At 44.3% G+C, this 17,027-nt stretch overlaps 1 protein-coding gene across 1 annotated transcript in view; it reads left to right on the top strand.

The window, feature by feature from the left end:
* Nucleotides 1-443: 443 nt before the first annotated feature.
* Nucleotides 444-17,027, top strand: part of LOC139910244 (contactin-1a-like) — a 66,493-nt gene continuing 49,909 nt past the window's right edge. The window contains exon 1 of the mRNA XM_078283053.1: nt 444-532. The gene's annotated coding sequence lies outside the window, so the exon portion shown is untranslated. The remainder of the gene's footprint in view (nt 533-17,027) is intronic.

The following is a 17,027-nucleotide window of genomic DNA, read 5'->3' as shown; positions in this document are numbered from 1 at the left end:
GTATCAGGTATGAAAACGATGAAAAAATTATGCACCTGTCAGAGACGAGTGAGATGAACGCACATTTTGCCTGGAAGGGGTTCCAAAACTTTTTCATGTCCAGACCAAAGACTCCCCCTTGGTCCCCCTTAACCCCCCCTTCTGGGGAGATTTTAGATGTTAGATATGATTTGGTAGAGAACTGTCAACTAAATAGTGTGTAGGTTGGAAAATAGTTGGGGGGGAGGGGGGAGTCAAACCTCTGATCAAAACAGACATTCCTATATCATTCTCTCACTGTCCTACCTCAAATCAATAAAATAATGCCAGCTAATCCTCATATGCTGGAGACCCCTCTGATGGACCCCGCTTTGGGAGCCACTGGCAGGTTTAGCGCCCCCTTAAGCTGACAGTCATAACCTTTCATCCAATCCAAGGGGACAGGACCACGGCGCTTTCTTTCCCCGCTCTTGAGCGCCCGGCGATGCGGTGCTGAGCAGGTGCGAGCATCGTGAAGGACACACGGAACGGACGGATTTGTCCGCTACGGGAGGTAAGGACACGGAAAGCATTAGGCATTTTACTGCGGGACTGGAGTGTTTAACGTTATTTGTAGAGAAGCCGGGCGCAGCATTTTGACAGCTCGGAAATCAGTGTTGTTTACAACAGGCTAAGTGGGATGCACTGATGGGATGGAGCATATGCAGCCTTCCGCAATGCAGAATTGTTAACGATTTGTGCACGAAGTAACTGCATTTTGCATTCATCGTCGTATTGTGACAGATATAGACAGATACTGGATGTGCAATATCTGACTTAACGTGACGTTGTTGAGGGAATGATGCTGTTACATGATGTGCTGGACATTCTGGCATGCACTTCCCAAAAAAATCCCACAGCCGATGCACTGAGCAGGTGTTGGGGGTGCTGTGGTATTCTATAGAGCTATATAGCACATGTGCGTTGAAGTATGTCTCAGTATTGAGTCTCGGTGTTAAATTCTGTGTTAATGAGACCACGCCAGAGGCCATAGCCTAATAGCGCCGCGCACACACATGATTCAAACTGCCGAATGCTGCCCTGCCTTACAGCCTGATAGATTTAGAAGCACCCGACGGCTGTAAACACTTTCATCTAGGTTGGAATTAAATGCATTTCCTTGTTTCAGTGCGAATGGTTCACGGTTCGGCTTTGTGTTTTTCCCTGTGCGATGGAGCCATAATGCTCAGTAAAATATGGCCCATCACAGGTTATGAATACACCTTATTCCGTTAGGATGTCAGGCAGAAGGTGTCATGGGCGCGTCCTGACTCACCAGACTAGGCGTCTGTGCAGAGAAACTGTTTATACTGTTGCTCTCTAGACCAGCGGTTCCCAAAGTGCGGTCCAGGTGCCGCCAGGGGTCCTTGACAGACTTCCAGGGGGTCCCTAGCAAAACGAGGAATAATTTCACAGTTATTTCACTCATTGATTGGTTGCAAATTACAGAGTGAATAATGATGATGCTCATAGGTTTCAGTCTCCAACACTGTGGTACCTACAGAACAAACAGTCATACAATTCTGTATCATAGCCTATCTAACCGTAAACATCTCCTCAGATGGGATTCATTGGGGTAAAATGGGGGTCTGCATGTATTTGGGGGGCCTTAAAGGGAAACATTTTGGGATAGGCTACCCTGCTCTAGATTATTGGCTGCAGTGTCACTGGACACTGTGGACAAGCTTACCTAAGCATATTGTACTGCTGTTTATGTTAGGCAACAGCAACTCATAATGTTTTGATCAGGCCATTGCACAACATTTGGTATTTCAAAATAGTACTTTTATTGTTTCCAGAAACTCGTTAAATTTAGGCTGAAGTGTGTTGCTTCAAGCCCAGTTATCTGGAACAGATGCTAGTCAAGTCAACACCACTTTTCGTTGTAGTCTATGGGCTTGTAACTGTGATTTATGATCGAGTCCAACTAGAATTGAAATATGACACCTATCCAGCCTCTTTGTTTGGTAAAAATAAACATTCTTATAGTTGTTTTCTTGTGTGAAGGGCAGACCCGACCGAATCAGTGCCGTAAATCTGGCACAGCATGTCAGAGGAATTCCACGGCCTCCTGTCAGGTGGAGCGCTTTATGAATCTTGTAAAGCTAGACTGCTGCTAATGCATCCTCTGCTGTCCTGTGTTCGCCCTGAGGACAGACCCCCTCCTCCATCCTAGGTGACTGAATTTACTCTGCTCAGAGCACCAGAAGTAGGCTAACCTATACTGTGTGCAAGCAGCATCTCGCTTTTTTATCCCCTTGTTCTACTTTGTCAACAGAACTTGTATGGAGTTTGGATTTTTTTTTATGTAAGCTTTTCACTTGCCAGGCTATACGAGGAACTTGTTACGTAACTGTGCCCTGCAAGACATGACTACTGTATGTTTTGTATGATGCGTTTCAAGGCCAACAGCCTCAGCCTCCATCAGTGTTACAGTCAAGTGAGTCAACCTCCCTGCACAGACTTACTTCTCCATTAGTTTGAAGCTTCAGTCACACACATCTGTCAAGTATTGAGATAGACAGGTTAACCTCAACTCAGGCAGAAAATAGAGCTGTCTTCAGCCACCCCATCTGCGCTTCACTTACAGAGTCAGACAGTCGGCATGCAACATGGTGAAGATGAGTACAGGGATAAGAGAGCACTTGCCTCTCAGATGTTGTGCATTCATCACAGTCTTACGTTAAAACTTTAAACGAAAAGTTAATCTTCTTCCATGAATTCCAAAATTATCTCTCTCCAATGTGTGAACAGTGTTTTTTTCAGACAGATAAAAATCCACAGCACTTAATGCTTATTTTTTCAACCATTCCATGCCCTTTGGGTATCATCATTACATGGTGCACTATCTCAGTATAGCTTTAAAACATTACTGTCTTAATCCATATGCAGTGTCATTTTGGGGGGCAAACTTGAGTCTTGGATGTTTGCCATCTAAGATTAAGGTAATTTTAGAGTCGTTTTAGGAGATTAGATTTGTTTTCAGATGTCCTTTCAAGCCCTGGGCAACTCATCCTTGGGCAAAGAGTCAAAGCATTAGCTGAGCAGAGAAAGATAGGCATTTTGTATGTGATAGTGAATGGACTCTGGGCTGATTGGCAGCGCTGGCATTTGGCAGCAGCAAGGCTTGTTTATTAGGCGCTGTTTGTTTGGTCACACTGAATGCAGTGTCGGCCATGCTGGAGGGAATACGTCCCGCAGACTTGTTTCATTGTTCCTCAGACTGAATACACTAGGAAAGGATATAGCAAGGAGACACAGCCTGTACACATGCATATGCACGTGCACACACACGCACCCACGTACACACACACACACACACACACACACACACACACACACACAAGCCTAGTGGTGCAACCTTCCTTAGTGCACGCATAATTGCCTCACCCTGTCCTGCTGACAAAACATGCAATGCTCTCGTCTTGATGCTCCCTTTAGATTGCTCAGCAATTTACGCACTGTCGATCAATAGAGAGATCCACTAATGGTACGGCAGAGAGGGAGAGACATGACGTCTTCTGTGTTTGCCCGGAGACAGACCTCTACTCTGTTCATGCCTGAGGAGCAGAAAGGGCCTCAGTCCCCATCTGGCATCTCTGGCTGTCTGTATACAGTAAGCACCAGGCCGGCCATTGATTCTCCCACTGCGGACTCTTCCCCGCTCTCTGCTTTCACGTGAGCCTGTAGGGCCGCTGTGGAGAGGCAGGGCTAAGTGGGAAAAACTCATTAGCGTGGCATACAATTGTACCCCGCTTGTAGATTCACATCTAAATTAGGTATTTTCAGATGAGACTGTGAACCAAATGTAAATTTATTTAGCATTTTTGTTAGGCTGTACAAGTACAAGTCATTACAAGTAGGCTATTTACTTGTAATGTAACTGCCGTAGCTGATGAAGACTGTGATATACGGTCGGTTTGACTACTTTTGACAAAATGTACTTATTGTAAGTCGCTTTGGGCAAAAGCGTCTGCTAAATGACATGATGTACAGTAATGTGTAAAGAGAGACAGGTGCCAACACTAGCAGTTAGCTGCACCTTGCAAGCACCCACCTGCCCATGCAGTATATCTCTATAGGACTTTCCTCTCTTCTCACCCACATTGGTTGACTGAATAAGGCTTTGCTGCCTGGGCTGATGTTCTATTTCTGGGGCCACTGTTGCCTACCTGGGTCTAATGATTTCCATCTCAAGTGGTCGCCCGCGGCACTATAGGAGACTAGTTATTTTTACTGCCCAGACTCCTTATGGATAATTATTCAGCTACACTGGCTTAAAGTTGTTTTAGTATCTGTGTGTGTGTGTGTCTGTGCACGCGTGTGCATGTGTGCATGTGAGTATGTGACTCATCCAGCTCTACTGCGGCCCATGATTTGTTTCTTCCATCTCTATGTTTATGATACAATACAGCCAGCTTAAACAGCCCTTTAAGTATTTAAACAAATGCTGCGTAGTGCTGATGATGAAAATAGATTTACTTTATATCAACTGCCAGGTTTTTGTCTATTTATAGCATTAAAGCTGCTGGGAAAAGATATTCTTAATTTACTGACAAGGTAGAGAACTTTTTGAAGAAATGGCTTGGTTGTAAAAGCATCAAAATCTGAATTCCCCTGAAGATATAACGTAAAGTGTCTTCTTGTCATTGAACATTTAAGCTGTCCACCTTCTCTTTATCAGTGTGATTTTGTTTGCTGATAAAGTCCCGAGCTTCCTCAGTAACTCACACAGTTCCTCCAGGTTGTCTATCTGCCAAAGTGATGTCTCATTCAAAATCAGATTACTCCTTTCCATTAAGATAATATGCATCAGACAAGCAGGTACTGTTTGGAAATCGCCTCATATCTCCCACTGCCACTCATGGGGGAAATAAGATGACATTGATGAATGTCAGATCTGAAAGTGTTGTCACGCAGTGGGTAGAAGTTTCATGTTCAGTGATAAATATCAAAGGCCTGTTGCAACAACTGAAGAGTTTCGTTCCACAATACAATAACTCAATTTTGTGGAAAAAAAAAACCAAATGCTACGTGAAATTCATCAGGCACAATTTTAACAAACAGGTGATTCTAACCGCAAAAAACAGAATTTACAAACATAACTTTCATGCCAAGAATAATTTTGCAGAAGTAGGTGTCCTTCAGTTATCTCATTTTGGAATTAAACTTTTCATTTCTTGGTTCTATGAAATCTGTCAGATGATGATTTTAAAATGATGATTTTAAGACATGACATGTTAGCTACATTTGAGTACGGTATGTTCAAATCTGTAACTAGGTTAAATCTGACAAGGTTTTACTCCTTTCCTCTGATTGGTCACTTGGCTGAGGTATTTTTAGGCTTTTCAATACAAAGTAAATCTTTTGGGATTTATGCACTTCATTTAGAAGTAGATTACAAATGCGTGCCCTTCGCCTGCTAATTTCAATTAAGAGCATGATCACCCTCTTTCTTTTCCCTGGTAATATTTGACTTTGTGTGCTTCCTCCATTACAATGTCAGCACTGCAAATAGTTTGTTTGCTTATTAGCAGTGCTAACCTTATCAGGCTTGGCTGGGATGCATTCAACTTCCGCAACAATATCAAGAGCTATTTGCTGAACAAATAGCTAATTGCATTTTGGTCGTCGTTAGCCGGTGCTAAAGAGGTTGCTTTTTAATGATGATAAGAAGTAAAAGTGACAGCATTGCAAGGTTAACAAGTTCAGAGGACAGTTTTTCTAATTAAGTAGTCAATTTTAAGCATCTTAACGTGAATGGGTCTTAATTAAGCTACTCCTCAAAGTGTCAGATTACCCCTTGTGTGTTAGTTTAGCGTTTCACTGAGCAGAAATATCATGTTGCACACAGTGGACTGAGTTCTCACATGGGAGTCTTGAGCCATCTGCTTTTGCAACTAGATTCAGTCAAACACATTGTTTACAGTGTTGTTGAGAAGATGTGCAGTCAGGCTACAATAGATGCTGTTTTAGTCTCGCAAGAGGTGACTTCAAATTTTATATAATTTGAGAATCAGTGGAGTGTGCTTGATTTATGCACTGGGATTGCAGCCACAGCATGGCAATGTAGAAGACTTGTTTACGAGTAAATACCACATCTGGTCAGAGGTATTTATTTTTCTGCCACTGTGTTGTAAAACATGCTATAAATCCAGATTATGTTGAATGACAGTGGTCCAAACATTGTATGTGAATAACTACCAGCCAGCCATAAGATTAGAGGATACGTTTTTCATGCCTTAAAGGAGATGCTTTGGGTGATTAGAGGTTGGGGCAGAAATAACCACTTTCCTTTTTGGCAAGGCCTTATCTACACATCCGTATCCCCTCTGTTGATCTAGGGTAATTGACACAGACACCCTTCACATCAGAGCTAATATTTAACATCGTTTTGAAGATTAGATTGCTTCTGTGTCCTTCAGACAAAGTTACCATTGATATTCTCAGTAATGGGCTGTGTTATTTTGGATCTAGCCTAATCCGTATTAATCTGTCTTCATCGTGGGAATCTGAAAGCGTACATATGTGTACAGCAGCATGCCATGTTATCTCACAGCGACAGGGAACGAGCCCGATGGCGCAGGGAACCGTCCAATTAGATACATAAGCGTCTTCCTCGTTGGGGCCGAGCCACTCTTGGGGCCTTTGAGCAAGGCCTGTTGCTATGGCTATTGCTAAGACAAGAACGCAACTTCATCTGGAGACTAGTTCTGAATGCAAGTCCCCCAAGCACAACTACCATCTCCTCCGCTTATACCATCACATGTTTAATTTATATGCTGTGGATTTGCTCACGCTAACCCGATGTATGTTGCCCCACAGTGATGATAGATGCTGTTAATGCTCGACAGATCAGCCTTATTACTGTGATAGCATACTAAACTGGATTCATAATGAGCTCTCCATCAGTTGTCGTGTGTTGAGAATAATGAAAGACTGAGGGGCGCGAAGGGCATTCTTACACTAATCAGAAATGTCCTTGGTGAGAAGCGCACTAGCTCTGTAGCTGGCTGACCCTTAGCCTTTTGGGGGAGGGTTTGGATGTGTGAGAAGTGTATGGATAGAAGGCTAATCGCAGAGCCGGCCCAAAGGCGAAGGACTCCTGGCACGTGGAGCGAATACTGAGGAAGGCGAGCTCTTGGGAAGCCTCATTATACATTTAGGGGCGTCCTGTTTTCCCTCTCTTAGGCCTGGACAGCTAAATTGTTTGTGGATCAATAGTTTACCTTCCTACTGGCTCCACAGAGTGAGTGAAGTGCATTTAAACTCAAGAAATCCCATTACCCTTGGCAGAGATGGGAAGCATAGCACTAACAGCGCTCCCTCTGAAGGGGCCTCACCAAGTCCCATTGCTATCCCCATCATTCAATCTCCCTGTTTGTTTCCCTCCAGTGCCACTGTTAAGACCACCCATAGTCATTTCAGGCTCATGTTATCTAATTCCTTTCGATTTCCATCTTCTTTGTAACATAATTTTGGACAAAAATATCTAGTGATATTCCCATTTGGACATCATTTTCAAAAATGAAGGCTAAATGCAGTGTTTTTTTCTCTGAAAACTTCCGGCACATTGCCTGTAACTGAGAGATCTTCACTGGTAGGATCGATTGGAAGTTGTTAGGTTGTGTTGTGCTCTCCTGCAGTCCACCTGATTGTATATTAATGTCAGCTATTATGAACGGAGCCATGGCTGCACCATGTCTGTATTGATTTAACACTCATTTAGAATGCCTGTTGTTTCTCAATCCAGCTCTGAAGGTTTTCAATGGCTCAGTTGTGAATAAGCAGAGAGAGAAAAGGGGAGAGAGAGCGAGAGAGAGGGGGGTGGGGTGGTGGGGGCTGCTGAGTAAAAAACAGAGGAGGACAAAACAGTTGGAGCTCTCCCCTCATTCCTTCCATCAGTGTAACCAGAAATAAAAGCTGTGGCTGGTGCAGGCGCTGGGCCGCGGGCCGCCGCTGTCCTCTCTTGGCTCTCTCGCCGTGCTGCCGGTGCGTTTGTGTTGCGCTGATCAGCCTCCGAGCTCCCGGTCCTCCGGCAGCATCTCTGTTTGAAGAGCCCATTGATGTGGGCAACATTAGCATGCGATGTAGGCAAGCGCGACAAACAGGTTGGTTTCCCGTTTCACACTAGCAAACCCGTTCTCTCTGGACCGCCTGAAAAGGTCTCAAATGATCCCTCTTGTTGCATACCCAATGAGTGTGGATAAAAGAGGTCAAAGAAAGCTTGTGTAGCCCTCTCCAGACCAGGCAGGGTACTTTTTTGTATAAGGCCTCCCCCTGCCAACTGACAGGTCAGGACAACACTTTTTAGCCGGAGTGATACTGTCACATCTGGCCCACAAACCCAGTGTGTGATATAACCACCTGCGTCATGTTTTCTGTGAGTGCTAGTGGCACAATACACCAGCACTAATCGCTTCTGACAAACTACCCTAAATGTCCCTGAACAGGAGTTGTTCTTTTTGGTTAGCATATTATTATTTAGACCTGAAACCAGCGTTAAGAGAGAATGACTTTTGCATGATACTTGCTGCTCATTATGCTTCCTTGGCTCAGTTTGTGGCTGCGGGAGCTTCTGTTGAGATCTGCTAATTCATGCTGCTGACATTATTCTCGCAATTTACTTAGCCGCAGCAAATTGCCTAGAGATGAAGCAGCTAATATTACCCCATGGAAAATAACACATGCAGTCTTGATTTTTACCATCCCTCTGTTTTAATTATCATGAGTCATACTCCTGCCTCAGCAAGTCATCATGATGCTTCGCACGGATGCAGATGGTTCATGAGAATAAGTTGAACTATGGATGTGATTCTGAGTGAGGACTAGAGAGAGGGAGAGAGACACAAACACACACAGAGAGAGAGAGAGAGAGAGAGAGAGAGAGAGAGAGAGAGAGAGAGAGAGAGAGAGAGAGAGAGGCAGCTTCCTAATTACTGAACATTACAGATCTTCGTCTCACAACAATGTACTGTACGGCGTTAGAGGAAGTATATCAACAGAAAGCAGCCAGATAATGAAGATGTCTGTGAAGATAGCAGCCTTCTCATTATTCTCATTACTGGCTGTCTAGACTCAGGGAGGTGCCAGCAATCACAACATCAATTCACTGCCCGACTGAAAACATCTCTCACATCATTCCATGGAGAAAAATAAGTCATGCATATTAATGGCTTGTTTCTTTGCAATTTGTTTATAAATTGAGTGGCGGTGGACAGCTCCCAGACGCGGCCCTCGTGGCGAAACATGACAGTAGTATGGCGGCTAGTGTCACTGGCTGGATTATTCATGAGGAAAGTGTAATGGCAGTGAATGGAGGAAAGGGCGTCCAGAGGTGAATCTGACTGGGAGAGCGAGGAGTGAATCCCTTTCTGCTCTTCTGCTCTTTTGCCACCTCCTCCTCCTCCTCCTCCTCCTCCTCCTCCTCCTCCTCCCCCCCCCCCCCCCCCCCCCCCCCCCCAGCACTCTGACTCTTATCTGCAACACACAGCTCCACTCATGCTGCACACACAGGGCCATAGTGTGTGGAGGACAGACGGAGCGAAGGGCAACGCGTCACACTCAGGCAGGCACACACACACACACACACACACACATACACACACACAAAAACACAAACACACATGCACATGCAATGGATGGAAAGGAGAAGGAGGGTTCTGCTTCTCTTCATACAGAGTATTGTAATGAGAAGCAGACAGAGCAAAACATTGCTCTTTCATAATACTGAAGGAGGATGAGAACTATTGTCTGTTAGGAGAGTAGTTGAGCTGTTGGAGTACACAATGTTATTCACATTGATCTTGTGACCGACCAGATGATTATTTGACTCCAATATAAACATGAAAACGTTGCAAAACAAATAATGCTTCCAACTAACTGTGTGTATTATTAGGCATCGGCCCAGATGAAATGATGAATGATCACATTTCACATAAAAATATGGTCGGCTAAATGACTATTACTAAAGGTCTACAGTATTTCTCATCTCAGGCAGTGTTTTTCAAACAAACCCCAAAGCTTGGTTGTGAGAAGATTGACATAGGTAAAAATAATAATTCTGCATTTTTAATACACTTTTCATTAAAAGCAAATCTAAAATTATCTAAAATTTCAGTATTAGCAGTTAACCAAGTTGGTATAAGAAGATATCTGCTACGACTTCTTTGCAGTAGTCTGTAAAGTCCTTGATATGTAAGGTATGATGGGTAAAATATTACAGGTTTGTTGGATCATAGCCAAGAAAAACAGAGTAAATGTTGTTACATTAGCCAGCAAGGTAGGAGTCATGAGAAATGTACCTTTGAATCCCTTTGAAAAGTTTTAAAAGCATTGCTCAAAGCTACAGTTTTGTTCATGCCGACACCCAACAGAATGTCAAAAAAACAGGTGAAACGGTTGTAAGAGTTCTTTTAGGGCACTCAAGCAAAAGCATCTTTTTGAAGCATAATATATGAAACATCTCTTAACCTAGTTTAGCTGTCTTGCTGCTACTGGAGGGAAGCTTGATTGAAAATACTATTCAGCATGAAGCTGTGTAGGTTGTTATTTGAGCTTTGTCTTTAACACAGTTGGACTGTGCGCAAAACAGCTCCATAACAGTGGGAAGATGATTTTCCTTATGTAAAATGATAATCTTGTGATTTGAGTGCCAGAGAGCTCCCACACATCTGCACCTCCTCAAGATGACACAGCCAAATTCTATCATCTAGTTTTTTCTTTCAAGATTTCAGTTTTTGAAGAGAGGTAACATTAGTCTGATCATACACCCCCAATTATCTACACAGCAACACTTGGTTGATCTTGGTCTGACATTATGACCTGAGCCCTCTCTTTCAATAGCCTCTCTTCTTCTCTGTTGTTTAAGTGGGCACCTGTTCTGTGTTATGAGTCACGGAAACATGGTGTGACTTGGCCAAGAGGCACCAGATGACTCAGGTCTTTGCCCAGGCCGCGCTCATTGTCAGTCGGCACACACACAGTTTTCCAGCAGGCCGTCTGACTGTGGCCATGTGCTCAGCAGTAAACACAGGTGACTGGGTGTGTTTACATGCACAGTGTGTTCCGGATGATAACTTATATTGCGGTGGAGCTCCTATTTGAGATAAGGTATTTTTATATATATGTATTTATCCTTCTATCTTCTTCACAAATATCCCTGGAAAACAGAACTTACACAGACCAACAGAGAAACCAACAGTGAATGGAATAGAATGAATAATGTGTTTATATGCCTTAATATTTCAGCAAATATTAGCTTATCGCAACTGTCATATTCAGGTTTCTAATATTTTGAATATGAGCTTATCTTGTCTATTGTAAATGGTATATTCCATTAACATTCTTAAGGGGAAAGCTTGAGTATCAGTTTAACGGAGTACTTGAGTACCAATAACATGCACACACAATGGATGGAAAGAGGAGGGATTCTACTTCTCTTCATTCCTCTGCATCGGAGTATTGTAATGTAGAAGCAGACAGAGCAAAGCATTGCTCTTTCATAATGCTGAAGGGAGATGAGAACTATTGCCTGTTTGGAGCTGTTGGAGTAAATAACTCCAGTATAAACTTGAAACCTTTGCAAAACAAATAATGCTTCCAACTAACTGTATTAGGCATTAGTCCAGATGAGATGATGAATGATCACATTTCCCATAAAAAATATGGTTGGCTAGCGGCCCACAGTGTCCGTCCTCTCAGGCAGTGTTTTTCAAACAAAACCCAAATCCCGGTTGTGAGAAGATTGACATAAGTAAAAAATAATATTAATTTTTGACTCACTTTTCATTAAAAGCAAGTAGTACCAAATAACATTTGCACATAAATGCACCCACTGAGAGAGACTATGGAGGCTACAGTGGCACAAGTAGTGGAGGAAGACTTCCTGATGTGTAGGCATGAATATGCATGGCGCTGCTTAAAAGCGCTGGCACTGTCTAATACAGTATGGCAGTCAATGGACTCACAAAGCAGGCTTTGTCTGGTGTACTTTCAACCCCTTGAGGAGGTGTCTGAGCCTCTTGTTTGAACTGTTTAGTCCAAAAATATTGCCACAGAAATCTCAGTAAGAGAAATATTGAACTGGCCGTAAAAAAAAAAAATGGCATGGCAAACTGGAAATCTAAATCTGCTAATTCAAACCGTTAGGTCGAAATGAAATATGCCGAGGAGCCTTCTAGCACTATTTTTGTGTTATTACTTATTTATCAATAAGATTGTAGGGTGTTTATGTTCCTTCCAAACTTGGAATTATGATATTCCGTGTGGGATTCATTGAGCTTGAGTAGGTTTAATGAAATGTTAAAGTGATATACCAAAGTAAACAACTCAGCATGTGTCTGGAGCGGTCTCAGACTTTGATCAGAGGCAGACGTGATTCTCCCCTAATGGCATGAGATCTGTTTCTCTCCCTCCCATTTCCTGGAATAATCTGTCATCCAGTCCAGATCCCCACATCTGCTTTAGAGAGAAAGCTGCAAATGTGAAATATTAAAAGTAAACAAATCCCCCCGGGGCTTGCTATCTAATTCTCGAAGCTCCAAATTGCACAACACTGCCTTTGGCAACAGGGCTGCTGCTGCATCAAAGCTACGACACAAGCAACAGTGACCGGGACACTGGGAACTAACAGCCAAACAGCTTCACCAAATTAAATTATCATTCTCAAAGCTTCAGCACTTCCAGTCCATACCATCAATCTGCTGCCTCTTCCATCCTTTTTTTTTCTACATTTCCCATGATTCCACTTTCATCCATTCTTCTCAGCCTGCCTGTGTGTCGCTGTGTGGTTTGACAGAGGAATGAGAGCAAGGCTGTGGCCACTGGTCTCCCCAGGGACAGACACTCTGCTGGGAAAAAGAAAAAAAAAAGGAACAGTTAGATCTGGTCAGATCCGGCTACTGAGCAGAATCAGACACATTGTCCTGGTACAAGCTTACAGCAACCCAGTGGTAATTGGTCATAATGAATACCAGCCTCATAAGAATGCCTCTGTGTTTATAGTTGGAGCAGCCAAAATATGGGCACTTACTACATTGTATAGATTAACGATAGTAGCATTTATCATCAATAAATGATTACCACATTCATTTTGAGACTTTAGTATAATTACTGTAAACAACGGCACAAGAGGAGATGGAGGCTGTTCTTCTCTTCTTTTCTTGCAATGGTGGAACGAGTGAAAGGCAGATGGAAAAATCACTTCCATCATGTTTATTTCAGTAAAGTGAAAAAGGCAACGCCAAGAACGGGGAGAGGAGACAAGTAGCGACATCCTCTTTGCATCAGGAAGCAGCAGGGTTAATGGGAAATGCGGGCTTAATTTTGAGAATAGAGGGGAGATAGAGGCTACCAATCATCGCAGCCATGGTCTCATTTGTTCACAGTGGTTATACCAAGGTATCACAGTTAATCTGACCATAAGCTTATAAGACCATGATGAATCAATTACTGGGTGATTGATCCAGCCTCTCTGACTGGAGGTATACTGATAAGCATTGATTGATCCTCTGATGAATCCCATCTCCCAGGGGTTGTTGTGTGTATTTTAACACGAGTTGTTGATTCATAAATCTCAATGTTTTTGAGTCACTCATCACAACGCCCACACCCACAAAGACATCGCTGTCTCTCCCTTAGTGAAAAGTGTCTTGTTTGGCCTGAGACTGTCACTGAGTTATATATTGTTTCTCATGGCATTGTGCAGTGCCTATTATGTGCTCATGTGCATGGACGGTACATGTACTTGTCTGCCATTTTACTCACAGAGAGGCTGGTGGAGAAAAGGTCCACTCAAATGTGGAGGCGAGAGGCCGCTTGACTCTTCAGCTGACTAGCACTTACATTGCAGCTGCGCACATACTTAGACACACACCCACCCACACACTCACTCTCCAGTCGCTGGGTTTCTCTGACAAAGCTGAAGGAACAAGCAGAAATTAGGCGACGTGTGAGGGAGAGAAGTGTTGGGTTTAACTCTCTCAGTGCGAAGATAAAGATTACAGCCATTAAGCACATAGCGCTGTCTGCTAATAGCCGCAGCTTCAAGACCCCTCTGCTCACCTCCCCTCACCTGCCGCTTGCTGAAGTCGACTTCTGAGCAGATACGCATAATGAAGACAGAATGGCCCAGAGATGAGATGCTGCTTGTGCTCGCTGGGAGGAATTTGCCAGAGAGGGACGCTGCATTTTCTGTGGCTACGCTTTAGCCTTTGATTTACAGCAATAGTTAACAGAAACAGCCTGGTGTTCAGTTCCTTACTCCCAGTGTAAGAGGGAAAGAGAGTGCGTGTGTTTGTATCAGTGTGTGTCTGTATTTGAGTGAGACAGATAGCGATTGAGAGAGAGAAACAGAGTATATGTGTATGTGTGTGTGTGTGTGTGTGTGTGTGTGTGTGTGTGTGTCCAATCTCCGGAACAGTGGAAGACACAAACATGGGACCTGGGTTCTGTGCTGTGACCTTGTTTGCTAATTAAGTGTCAGACCTATTTTTCCACTCCAGAAAAAAAGCTCATATCTTCAAGCGTAGATTGCCAGAAGGCGATAGGAACACTCATTTCCCCACCATTGGCTTGCTCCTCCGGCTTTCTGTCTTTGTTTGTGTGTGGGTGTGTGTGTGTGTGAATATAAGTGAGCAGTATCATTAAAGATGCTATGTGAAGGCCTTTCTCATAAATACTGAACAGTGCTGTGAAAATAGTTGTAGTGACACAGTATAATGCTGCAAAAATGTCACTGTTGCTATAGGGGCCCCTATCTGCTCACCCCCCTATCTCAATCTTCCTTGTAGTAAATGGTCGTAACTCGTAAAATACTCAGATGGAAGGCAACTCATAGGGTTTCTACACCTCCATTGGCCAGTTAATTTACAGAGATATATTTAGAAAAAATAACACATGAACATGCAATTTGACTCTGTCAACACTAATCCTTTGCTGTATTTTCTAGGTTCATCAAACCAGTTTGAAAAGTTGTTTTCTTGACATATTTCCTCTTGTCTCTTTGCATCTAGCCGCCCACTTTACATTGTATGTGTTTTGCTCAGCGAGCATGAAAATTGCCCTATTTAATGACGGCCTCCCATGCTTCTCAAGATGCAGTGGCTGTCCCCACCGAGGACAAACACACTGACCCTTCCTCTTTAGGATCCTAACCCCACAGAAGGTGCCGCTTTAAGTGAACAACTGATTTCACCACAGACTTCTATTGTAGCCCCATTATACGGGACATTTTGCTGCAGGGCAAAAGTGATTGTGTGTCCACTCCTAAAAAGAGCAGCATTATGCGTGTGACACATATCAGTCACTTGAATGCCAGTGTTGACCTATATATGAAGACCTGGGTCAAAGGAGGGGCAGGCAGGCCGCAGCACACGGTAGATATCCAGTCTAATGAGGCCTAGTAGAGCTCAGACTGACACGACATGCCCCAGACCCGGTCACACACAAATACAGCCAGGAGGAGACGGGAATTTTGCGGTCCTTTGGCGATTTCTTCGAGCTGAAACAATTGTGTTTCTTCTGCTGTGTTTGTTGTTGTGTAATGCAGACCACTGCCTTCTGGATGGAAATGGCACGCGTGGAAACTTTCACACATGCATGCACACAGAAGTCCCTCGCTTCTTTGACACATGCACTGACTCTCTCTCTCTCTCTCTCTCTTTCACTCTACCTCTTTATCGCTCAGTCTTGCAGTTGCGGATACACCTCTGGACTGAATGATTCCCAATCTGAAACAGCTGGGTTCCTTCCCTTTTGCTCATTCTTAGTGTGTGTGTGTGTGTGTGTGTGTGTGTGTGTGTTGGACAGAGGTGGGTGGGTGAGGCGTGTCAGGTTGGACAGGACAGATCAGGACGAGACAGGAAGGGACAGGAGAAGATGGAGGTGGGGGGGTGGGGGTTATTGGGGGGGTGGGGTGTGAGGGGAAACGTCAGTGTGACTCTAAGACTTATTATCTCCGCCCTGATGACTCCTCCGGTGGGGGGAATCAATACAGCCTGACTGGCTCCAGGGGCACAGGGCCCACTACAGGAAGCGGATGTCTCCAAACTATCCATTATGGATGAGAGGGGGAGTGCAAAAAAAAAAAAAGAAACTAGGAGAGAGCGAAAGATAGGAGCTGAGGCGAGGAGTAGGGAGGTGGAAAGAGAGGAGAGAGGAAAGGGAAGGAATGAAGCAAAGGAAGTGAAGGATTTGGAGAAAGAGGGGAGGAAGAGTGGATCCCGAGGAGGAGTGGAGGAGGAGGAGGAGGAAGAGGGGGAGAGACCGCCTTGCAGCTGTTTGGTGTTGGGTGGTAGCTCGGCTGCTTTGGTGTGGCTGCTTCCCTCTGTTGCTCCTCCAGTGTGGCTGTAATGCTGATTTGCAGCTGAGGGAACGGCCGCAGCCCTCACAGCTATGATGAAAATGAAAATGTCTTCTTCCCTCCTTCCCTCCCTTCTCGCCTCCGCAGTTCTCATCAGTTACATTTTAGTATCAGTTCTTCTTCTCTCGCAGCATCCCTCCCTTGGCACATCGCCTTTTTCTCTTATCCTTCCTTGCTGTAGTAATTCCTCCCTCCCCACTGTGGCTGCCATGCTCTCTGGCTATGCCTTCTTATCTCTCTCTCTTTCTCTCTCTCTCTCTCTCTCTCACACACACACACACACACACACATATATACATCCCCACCCCAACCTCCTCCTCTCTCTCTTTCTTGCCCCTTCCTCCACCCCCGTTTCTGTAGACTATAAGCAGCCTGTGATCATCTCTCTCTCTCTCTCTCTCTCTCTCTCGCTCTCTCTCTCCCTCCCCCTCTGTCTCTCTCTCTCTCTCTCTCTCTCTCACTCACTCACTCACTCACTCTCTCCTCTTCCTCCTCCTCCTCACTGTGATGTGAGGTCACAGCTGGGGAGCCCGGTGATTTGACGGCTATATGTTTGTGAGGACATGTTGGTGTGTGTGTGTGTGTGACGGAGGGAGGTCTGTCCCAGTGGGTGTGTGTGTGGCAGAGGGGGGGGGGGGGGGGGGGG

The sequence above is a fragment of the Centroberyx gerrardi genome, chromosome 4 (assembly GCF_048128805.1).
Source record: "Centroberyx gerrardi isolate f3 chromosome 4, fCenGer3.hap1.cur.20231027, whole genome shotgun sequence".
NCBI lineage: Eukaryota > Metazoa > Chordata > Actinopteri > Beryciformes > Berycidae > Centroberyx > Centroberyx gerrardi.
The sequence above is the reverse complement of the archived record's forward strand: the minus strand, read 5'-3'. Positions and strand labels throughout refer to the sequence as shown.